The sequence below is a fragment of the Hippoglossus hippoglossus genome, chromosome 19 (genome assembly GCF_009819705.1).
Source record: "Hippoglossus hippoglossus isolate fHipHip1 chromosome 19, fHipHip1.pri, whole genome shotgun sequence".
Classification (NCBI taxonomy): Eukaryota; Metazoa; Chordata; class Actinopteri; order Pleuronectiformes; family Pleuronectidae; genus Hippoglossus; species Hippoglossus hippoglossus.
Genome location: NC_047169.1, coordinates 9,766,963 through 9,778,711, shown reverse-complemented (window position 1 = coordinate 9,778,711; position 11,749 = coordinate 9,766,963). Strand labels below are relative to the sequence as shown.

At 40.5% G+C, this 11,749-nt stretch overlaps 1 non-coding gene across 1 annotated transcript; it reads right to left on the bottom strand.

Moving 5' to 3' along the window:
* Nucleotides 1-6,299: 6,299 nt before the first annotated feature.
* Nucleotides 6,300-6,393, bottom strand: trnai-uau. Its single transcript has 2 exons — nt 6,356-6,393; nt 6,300-6,335 (listed from the first exon to the last, which is right to left on the bottom strand). It is a non-coding gene; the product is annotated as a tRNA-Ile (tRNA).
* Between the last annotated feature and the right edge of the window lie 5,356 nt (nt 6,394-11,749).

Sequence of the window (11,749 nt, the reverse complement as noted above, 5' to 3'; positions counted from 1 at the left end):
GGAGGTGTTATTTTTGGCACATGCCCGCTGATTGGTTACAACGTCCGGGCGAAACGTCGGTTAATTGGCCACTTCTCGTGTCAATTAGCTCTGCCCCTGTCCAGAGCGACAATCGCATTGGTCAATCAGCAGAGCTCCGTGACGCGCTGGATACGGAGGATACACTTGTAACGTCTGCTAGCGTACGCCGAAGCCACTTTGGGTGGGCGGAGTCTGGCTTGAAATAAAAGCGTGTAACGCAGCGGAGGGAGATCTTTTGAGTCAAACGTGACGGCAAAGGCTCGAAATATAAATACAACTAAAAATTGAGTATTTTAGGTTTATATTAAATCGTCCTTCCTCAATATATCCTCTAGTTACCACACAGAGGAGTGCCCCTGAATTGATAACAAGCGCCAACTATTGCAAGCGCAGCAGTGATGCTTCTCCATCAGAATCACACTCTTTGTTTGTGCATACAAGGAATAAATAAATAAACCTAAACAAATCACCATCATGAACAAGACAGTAGGTAATAATAATCATTATCATAATCATAATAATAATAATGTGGTATTGGGTTTCATTGACACCCCTACTTACAGTTCCATGTGTCTATACTATGTCAATGTCAACTATATTTATATAGCACATTTAAAACGACTTGGTTGACCAAAGTGCTTTACAAAGTAAAAGGTAATACAAGAAAACAGCAATACGCAATATATATTATAAAACAAATGACAAAATAATATAACCTGCTGGGATAGTAACGTTCTCAACTCGAAAATAAGGCCAAAGAGAAGAGATGAGTCTTCAACAATGATTTGAAGTTTGCGAGAGAGGCAGCAGATCTAACATCGAGTCGTGAGCTGCTCCACAAGTTTGCTACTGCAAAGGCTTGATCGCCTGTGGTTATGAGCCTAGTTTATGGCACATCGAGGAGCAGCTGAGTGGCTGACCTCTGACCTGGCTGGAGTGTGAACATGAAGAAGTTCTGGCAAGGGTGGTTCCAGTTGATCAAGAGATTTAAATGTAAGCAACAAAATGTTTAAATCAATCCTGTAATGAACAGGAAGCCAGTGGAGGGAGCACATGAGATAAATCTTAACTATACCTGAATAACATTTTTAAAACTAACAATTTAGTAGCACTTAAAATGGCACTTACTTATAGCACTTTGTAGTTTTGCTTTTTGGAAGAAATTGTACTTTCTCTATTCTTGTTGTTCTGGGTTTGTACCCTCATGGTTGAATGCACTTATTGTAAGTCGCTTTGGATAAAAGCGTCAGCTAAATGAAATGTAATGTAATGTAATGTAAAAAATCTCTTTCGTTACTGTTGAGGCCCAACACTCAGCCGTCATTGATTGTGCTTTACGAAAATGTCTTAATTGTTGTAAAATGTTTATTAATGATCTGGTCTTTCTTGTGCAGCTGAGGATAAACAGACGCTTGAACATTTGCTGTTGCATTATTGTACGAACGCATGGTCTTTTTTTCTACATACATCAAAATGAATGACCTATAGAAATGTCATAGGGGATGGTGATTATTTGTCCCGCTCATACTGACCCGTGAGTGAGTCAGACAATTACCATTCTACCGTTGGATCTTGCTTGTAGAGGAATGCAAATAGACCAAATTGAAACTTTAAGATCAATCGAGCCACTTGCAATTAACTAATACTGAGCCCAAAGTCATATTATCAACAGGGAACATCCCTTTTGGTCCACACGTGTGCCAACAGGGGAGCAGAGAGTGGAAGGAACTGGGGATTAATGGAAGGTCAACTATTCATTTCGGACTATCTACTAGGTTTGTCTATAGCCAAGACCTTCAAGAAATTGTGCATTTGTCATATGTCGCATTCAGATCATAGTCATTCAAAAACACGAAATAAGGAGTTACCCTTTATTTCCTTCCTTGGTCTGATTCAGCAAACTGTTTGTTTTTTGAGGAAAAACAAGAGGATTTTCACGAAAATCCTAAATGTTGAAATCCCAAACTGAGTCAACAATCTGCAGAAGCTCAGGTGATTCCCCACATGACATGAACAATGAGTAACGTGTTTTACATGAGCTCTGCCTGCCCTCACAGGAAGACATATGACTCAGATGCAATGCAAACAGCCAAATAGAGATTGCTATAATAAACCTGAGCTCATGCTTGGTCAGACATATTTCGACTAGTGACCAGTTTTCAATGAGAGGAGATAAGTGAGGAAGCCTTTGCTCTGCCGTGTAAGGGCTTATGTGAACAGAGAAAAGTTTAAAGCCATAAAAATAGAATACGAAACCTTCCTATTAGTTTGGTTTCGAGAGGCCTGGACCAATTCTTGCACCGGGAGATTGTAAACCGGCAGATTTGTAAAACACAGACGAGCAAAGCGATCAAATGTAGGCTGGGGGGAGCAGAACGGCGGGATTGGGAGATTGAAGCATAAACTAGAAAATAAGTGCATGTATAAAGATGTTTAGTTAGACAGTGAATCAGTGTTTGTGATGGTAGGAAGGGGGGGAGAGCGGGGCTTATCCGTTGTCATTTTGTGTTTCTCCCTCAGGATTAGACTTGAGTCTTATTAATGAAAAACTCATCAGATATCAGAACAGCTCCCCGAGGAACCAAGCAGGGTTATGAGACACAGGTCAGATTAAGACCCTGGTGTGTGTGTGTGTGTGTGTGTGTGTGTGTGTGTGTGTGTGTGTGTGTGTGTGTGTGTGTCACAGAAACACAGAGAGTGTGACTGGGCATGAAGAGAGCCAGAAGAGGGGTATTTAATTTTCCAAGATGAGGGATTATCACTGGCTGAATTTGATCATTCGGCTCTGATCTCAGGATGTTCAATCACAGCTTATCCCAAATATTAAACTCTTCGTCTTTTGTCCCCTCAATCCCTCACACACACACACACACACACACAGACTGCCAGGCTTCTCATTGAAGAAAGTGGCCCGCTGAGCCTACTGTCAGGGTGGTGTGTGTGTGTGTGAGTGTGATTGTTCCACCACCTGGTCACCTCAGGCGATGGGTGAGGATGGTGGAAATGCTGGACGGGGTTGGTGGGGGGGGGTGAGCATGTCGAGAGGGAGGAGGGGGTCTGGGGTGTGGCGATGCTCAGCTTTAAGCGTCTTTTGGAGGCAGCTGAGGAGAGTAAATTAAAAAACTGTTACGTCTAATCCGGAGCACCAAGAACAAGTGGCACACGCTCCAAAATCTGATCCCTTGTGTTTACATGGATCTGCATGGGCTTAAACACACATGCACACACACACACACACACACACACACACACACACACACACACACACACACACACACACACACACACACACTACAGCATTCTCTCACAAATGACATACACTTATTCCCTGCATACTTTCAAGTACACACACACACACACACACACACACACACACACATTCCCTGCTGCTAAATACTCTGTGATTGTGTCCCAGGGAGGGGTGGTTGGAGGGAGGAGGAGGGTGGTGTTGCTGGTGTGTGTGTGTGTGTGTGTGTGTGTGTGTGTGTGTGTGTGTGTGTGTGTGTGTGTGTGTGTGTGTGTGTGTGTGAGGGGGGGTGACGGGATGCAGCCCTGATCTGCACTCTCATTTTCAGCCCAGAGATCTGCACCCGGGACATCTGGGTCACATCATTACTGCAATCTTCTGCTTGTTCATTCCCAGCTTTACGGGGCTTAGAGTGACAGACGTCCTGCAAACAAACATTCACTCATAGATCACAGACACACACAGAAATCCAGACACACTGTACAACATGAACTGACATGAATCACATCTGAAAAAGAATAAGAGGATGGTTAATGTCTTAAATCCCACAGATTGAAGAAACTGGACTGTGTTATTCAGAAATGTGTATAAAGCAATGTGGACTGATTCTGAATGGTTGAATTTAGAATATAAGAATATAAGAATATAAGATATTCATTAATGATTATAACAGTAACCTGAGGTGGAGTAGAGAGAAACAGCCACAGCCATCATTTGGAAGTTTTAAATGCACATTTTCTTAAAGTTACATGTATCTGTTTGGCGCAGTCGCACCGCCCTCCCGTGGTGAAACCCAGGTTTTACATCAGTGATGTAGTTCCACCTTAGGGCCAGCAGGACGCGATGCTGAACAACAAAGCAAAAGGGTTGCCAGCAGCACATCTGTCCTCATAGTTTATGAATAAAATACAAATATTTGTTCTTTTATGCGGTTATTTTCTATATTGTTCGAAACAACAACGTAAGATACATTTGAACTTTCTACCAAAAATAGAATTGAATAAAAATATCGCTCTTGAAATGAATGAAAGTTAAATGTTTATAGTAATAATCATAATTTTACGAGCAAATACATTCAATATATTATGAAAATATGATTAAACTGGTGCAAAGATAGTGGATAAATAACTACTACTACTACTACTGATAAGAATGAATATAAGAATAAGAATACAATGTTGCATGCATATTTATTTAAAAATGTTTACAAAAAATAAACTGTGTGAAATAATATTTGCATCTTCTTATATTGTCTTGTGTTTCTTTTTTAATGAATGAATGAATGAATAAACTGAAATATTCCATTTAACAACATATAACAGTTTGCAATGAAACGAGGTCCCTGCAGAAAAGATTAGAAAATGTTATAGAACTGATAAATATGTAGGGTTCTCACCTCTTGTGATGTACTGACACAATAATCACAACTTAAAATTAGGTATTTACACAGTTGTGTGTTTGCATATCGTCACCTTCCTAAAATAATGGCCTAAGTCATTTTTTGACAAAAATGATATTTTTTGCCTAAATCCTCTCCTCATGATGCTGGCCACCTCTGGTAAAATCTCTTACATCCTCAGTTGAACAGATCATGCGATTCTACCCCTGTAGAATAATGGCCTATGTCAAGAGTGTGACTTAGGCCGTTTTATTTTGCCTAAGTCAAAAGAAAATGTGACTTAGGCAATTTTACAAGCTTTTCAAGATGGCGGCTGCAGCAAGAAGAATGAAGATCTACCGAGGCGCTGAAGTTATTTCCATGATTCAGGGCCCTATTGGTAAGTGATGAGGTTTACTATAATATAGGCTAGGCTAAATCTTGCATAGTTATTTAGTCTTTTTATTCAGTCTTTTTAGTCAGCAAAATAGCTAGGTCCATGAAGCTAGCATTTAGCAAAGAGTGGAAAGGCTCCAGAATCTGTGGCTGTTACAAGTGACAGGCTTTCTGTTATCTCTTTTCTGTCTTTTCAAACAATATTTCATCACAGTTTTTGTCTCATTTTTTCCACATTACATGATCTAATTAAGAAAGATTTGAATGCCGTATTGTAATCTAACAGCTAGAAATTATGTGAATACTTTTGTGTTTTAATTTAATGAAAAATCTCATTTGAACATAATATTAGTAATCATAACATCATTGGACCAGTATTATAGTATGCCTATGCAAAATAGTTACGGATATCCTCAACCCCAGGAGACTACGTTATCATACTCCAGACTGCAAGAATCAGGCCATCACCTTACCATGTGAAGGTGCTCAAGCATGATGAGTTCCTGAAAATGAATGGATCTTACTTCATTAGAATCAGACCAGGCAAAAAAGCTCCGATCCGACTGTGCATCACTTGCCGGCTCTTCAGTTTAGCAGTGAATGCGAGGTCCATTTCAAGCTGTCCTTCTCGGAGGACTCTGCGTGGGAAGCACTGCCACAAAGGGTGAAGGTGGCAAATGAGCCAATAGCATGGATAAGAATGTTTCCATGTGCTCTGCCAATCAAGGAGAGAAAGTTCCAGGACCTCCAGTCAATGAAACACGTCATGCCCGTTGAGTGTCATCACTTCTTTGACAATTTGCCACATTAATGGGCATCAGTCAAAAACCCAGCAAAGAAGAGCTGGAGGGAGAACTGAGGAGATGCACATGCCTCCTCAGTATTATGTTTAGTTAGTTTGTTAGTTATGCTTTATTGTTGACAGAGTTGAAGGTTTAAAATTGCAAAGGCATGTTCAAAAATGTTACATAATTGACAGACATTGTTATTAGTATGTCAATAGTCATCTATTGTCATAACCTTTTTGATTGAAATTATTAATAAATATCATATATTCAATATTTGGTCAATGTTTTTGTGTTTTTTCTGAGAAAATGACTTGGGGCGATTAGTTTAAGAGGGGGACGATATGTGTAAATATTCAGTCACAGACAAAACTCAGGACGTTCTGTATACTTTGGAGTGTTTTTAAGAGTTGTACGTGTAGAACCACAAGCACTTCAGACACCTGCGAGGAGACAGAAAAAGAAAAAGACTTGCTCCAGGTGAGGCTCGAACTCACAACCTCGGCATTGCTCTGCTCAATACTGTCATATAAGTACCGCGCGCTGACCGATTGCGCCACTGGAGCTTCGTCAGTACGAGGTCGGGAATAGTGTTTAAGTACTAGTGAAATTTTCCAATCGCACAATTAGTGTTGGTATTGATTGTAATCGATGTATTTCTGTTCTCTAATACATTAGTAGACATGGTGAAGACTGGAGGAGAAGCGAGGACCGAAGTCCCACAAACAACCGCAGCCACCAGAGCCCACTCGTGTGATGCGTTCACGGACCTCTCGCTCAGCTCCGACCGCCAACAACTACTTCTTCTTCTCACTGAGACTAGACGCTGCAGTGGCGCATTGCTTCCCTCTACTGGTGCCCTCAACTGTGTTTCTATTGTCCAATACCCACTTTCACAGGCTGCAATGTTTGACAAATCTCTGTCAAAACATCGGGGCTGGACTTGGATTTGATTTCTTTTATTGTAGTTAAAGCTGCTGCCCCCAACAACAGCCACAAAGTCAAAGTACACTTTGTTTTAATTAGATTTTTTTTTTATGCTATAAAAAAGATGTGAAACCTCAGCTGAGACTGCGTCATGATTGGTGGAGTGCACACTCCAAATGCACAAGATGGCAGTGTTAGCATTAGTATCTAAGATATTCTTCTTGTCTGGATATCCAGATAGAATACGGATGTGGGCCACTTCAGGCAATGATGCAGCACCTCTGGCCTTCTTGTTGCCCAGATGGATTGGATGTTAGCCTAAAGTGGCCCACCTGTAAAATAGCTAAATGTGGCCCAAATATCCCAACACAAATGTGAGCCTTTCTTGGCAAACATGCGGTGCTCTAGCCAAGGTAGCTCTGTATGTAGCCTGAAGTGGTAAGTGTGCTAAATTTGACATGCAATATTGCTTATGGCCCAGATCTGGCAAACAGTGCCATCACTCCATGCGGTCTGTGGGTGGATGACATGTTCGTTGTAGGCCAAATCTGGGTCAAAACAATTATGCTATGTGTGGAGATAAGGACAAAAGTCATAGAGAAAGCAAGGGGAAGTCCATATAAGAAAGCCACAAAGGGCGGGAGTGGATGAAAGAGTAACCGCCCGCACGGGACGCTCTGAAGTAAAGCAAACGTGCCCGCAACGAGGCAGCGATCATATCATTCATTTCATTGGTTGACCAGTGGTCAACACCTCACCTGGCATTCTATTGGTTGGGGAAACCGGGGCTATTTAAGTGTAAGGGCAGGGTTTTGATGGAAAGTCATACACAATCTGAACATAAATTCAACAAGTCATGCGCTCAAACTGAAAGACCACGCTTTTGAATAAAGATAGGAAAAAAGCTCCATAACTTAAGGGCTTATGTGTTGTGTCAACTTAAAGTATGAAATTCGCCCAAAGTGCTATCTTAAGTTGGTGTAACTTACAATTACTATTCAGGTCTACTCATGTATCTAAGTTAAAAATACTTAAAATATTAAATATGATAAACTGGAATATGTGTATTCTTATAAATTGAAAACATAAGTCAATGGCACTGCATAGTTTTAGTTGAGAGAACTATAGTTTAAACTTAAAATGTCAACTTTACTACCCATCAGTTGAGGGGACTAAAAAATAATTTACTCTTTTGACTTACTTTTAAAATGATTAGACATTCGCTGTGAAAATTCAATACTGAAAGAGAGGAAAATTCTTCAAACATGATCTATTCATTATGAACAATTGGTAAACATTTGGTGCAAACCATTATAAAACCAATAACTTAACTGCCAACATAGGCAACATTGAAATAGTAACAGCCGACATTTTGAGTGTCAATATTCATCCTTATGTTAACCTAATGGTTCCATTGCACAATTCTTTACAAAACAAAGCACATGATAATGCAAGTCACAATGTAAATGTAACCGAATAACACAGTAAAAACTAAAATTCAGTCATTATTTACTCACCACTATGCAAAACACTTTGAGTTTCATGGGTAAACAGTGTTACAGCAGACATATCATATCATTAACATATCATTCCTCCATACTGCTCCTTCGGTGTCATCCAAGTGTCCAGAAGCCCCAACATTCACATTCGACTAGAAACAGCGTCATTTTCTGTTTTTGGGAACTATCCCTTTAAGCACAGGATCATTACCTCATACCTACCATTTATGTATTAAGTCTTTTGAGAAACAAATCCAGCAGTGAAGAAACACTGAATACAGATAGAATGGTTAAAACTACACAAACACATGACTAATAAAACACACTGAAATTAATGTGTGGGTGTGTGCGTGTGTTTTCATGGCAGGCTTCTTCAACAAACTGTTCTTTAGAGCCTGAACACGGGCAGAGCACTCTGTACCAAAGTTCATGACAGGCCTCAAGTGTGCAACCCTATGGGGTAGTCCAGAGAGCGTAGATAAGTCCAAACAGAGGGATGAAGGCAGTTGTCAAGTCACAGATGACGATGAGTTCAACCCCTTTGCACTTGACAATTCTGACACCGATCAGGCCTCATCCACTGAAAATGACAATGAGGCAGTCGTTGAAGAGATGAAGCAGCATGTACCAGGCAGGGACTCTGTTTCAGATGGAGCAGACAATACCTTAAACACTCCCGTTGATGTTGTTGAAGATGCCAAGCAGACACATCCACACCATGAAGAGGACATATCTGATGATGATGATGATGATGATGATGATGATGATGATGTCATAAGCGATCCAGACTATACCCCATCCTGTGATGAGTCGTTTGAAGGTGTGATCGGAGACCATCCAGAACTCAAGGAGATCGAAGTCAAACACAGAAATACCTTGTTGCAGGGCACACACAAATGGAGTGTGACAGCATGCATTTATTATTATTTTGCGTTCAATAGTACTATGGTACTATTGAACGCAAAATAGTTATGGATATCCTCAACCCCAGGAGACTACGTCATCATACTCCAGACTGCAAAAATCAGGCCATCACAGGATGATCACACAGGATCATTACCTCATACCTACCATTTATGTATTAAGTCTTTTGAGAAACAAATCCAGCAGTGAAGAAACACTGAATACAGATAGAATGGTTAAAACTACACAAACACATGACTAATAAAACACACTGAAATTAATGTGTGGGTGTGTGCGTGTGTTTTCATGGCAGGCTTCTTCAACAAACTGTTCTTTAGAGCCTGAACACAGGCAGAGCACTCTGTACCAAAGTTCATGACAGGCCTCAAGTGTGCAACCCTATGGGGTAGTCCAGTTTGAGAGCGTAGATAAGTCCAAACAGAGGGATGAAGGCAGTTGTCAAGTCACAGATGACGATGAGTTCAACCCCTTTGACACACATTTCCTCCGAGTCTGTATCCTACATATAAACAAATTTGACATTATTTTCTTGAGGTGTTCTTTAATTTCAGCTGCTGGCTCCTCCCTCATATAGAAAGTCAGACTTCGGAGATCTGTGGCCTTTCTGTGTGCAAGCACGTCAGTTGTCTGAAAGATGAAAAATAAAGAATAAAAAATATCACATGGCCTGAAAATAAAATGGCCAGTGACATGGCCCCATTGGACAATGTGTAAGTCAAGAAATAATGTTTTGATCTTAATATATAACTTACACAAAAGCCTCACTGCAGCCCTCTTCACAAACTTGACAGAATTTAGGTGGTGAGGGGTTCATTAAAAAACAATACATCATTATACTGTTCATGCCTCCTTTGTTAACAGTTAAAATAATTAAAATTTAAATCATATTTATACATATACAAGGTTTCTGTGTTTTATCACAAGGGAAGGAAAGAACCATTACTTTAAGGGTCTTACTAGTACCAGAGAGAATAAAGTGTGTATCACAATAAGATGAGGTGTAGAGTTCCTGAAGATCAACGTCACATGCACACGGGATGACGTTAACTGAAACTTCTAGAAGCTTCACCTCCTCAACTAGCAATGCAGTTTACAGCTAAATGTTAGCATGCTAACAAAAACAGCTAACACTGCAATCGTCGTCAGAAAGTTGTGCGTGTCTATGGAGAGTACAACCTTTACAACACACGACAATGCGCACACTCCTTCGATAACACAATAACGTAACACATGGTTAGTTTATTAACTTAGGCTCGGTGAGGTTGGTCTACAGGTAGCTGACAGGTAGCTTACAGGTAGCTAACACAGCTAGCTAACACAGGTAGATAACACAGGTAGATAACACAGGTAGATAACACAGGTAGATAATACAGGTAGCTTCTATGGATAGCTTCTACAAGTAGCTTTGTAAACGTGAACCTTTACATTCAAAAGACAATAAGCAGTAAACAAGCGGTAACTAGAGCACAGAGAGTCTTACCTGGTTCACAGGAGCTGGAGGAAAGCGAGGAGCAGCAACAACACTGGAACATGTCCGGACAACAACTGACTAGGTTGTGACGTCACGTCACGCAGGGGGAATTCCTAAACACAATTAAACTAAGAAATATGAACATACGCCCCCACACACACACACACATCATATGTATGTATATATAAATATATATATATATATATATATAAACATATCTTGCTTGTTTTGTTATTGTTAAGCACTTGGTTTTGAAAGGTGCTATATAAATTAAGTTTTATATATATTTATACATACATTTATACACATATTTATACATATATATTTATATATATATGTATATTCTTGCTCAGTGATCTTAGTTACCACAAGAGATGGCTAATCACTATATTAAGTTTCCTCAACTTAAAATTTTCAGTGAACTGCATTACTTATCTGTAAACTTGGAATTTTAAGTTAGCTCAACATTTTTCAAAAACATTTGCTCACTCAACTCCGAAAACAAAGTTAGAACAACGATTTTGAAGTTGGGCTTTTTACAGTGCACATACGGGAACTTTTTCTGTCACTCTGAGGTCCCACATGATTAAAGCTGAAAGACGAATCATGTCCAGGTCCGTCTCAACGTTGTTTATCGGATTCTCACCTCCAGTGAAAGCCTCGGACTGTGTAGAAAACACCCGGCAGCTGCAGCATCGGACTGTGGTTGCATTTATTTAAAAAGCTGCGTGCTGTGACGAGAGGGTAAGCGGCACATGAAAAACCTTTCGTCACAGAACAACGGGAGTTGTGTCAACACATAAACACACAGTGAAGTATACCTCAAGGCGGCCTGTAAGCCTCCAGGATGGTGATTTATATTCTGAGAGCACTTCTCATTCCTCATCACTGTGTCGAGTTGCCATATTTTGTGGAGGTATTTTATGGCATCCCTGCTCAGGCCGCCGAGTGTACGCGGCCCCATCCACCCCCCCCCCCCCCCCCCCTCCAGAGCAGCACAAAGGCAGACAGAGACAGAAAGATGGAGTGGGAGGCTGGGAGACAGGACAGGCTGTCAGTGTTTAACAGCAGGAAATGACTCACTGAGACTGGACACCATAA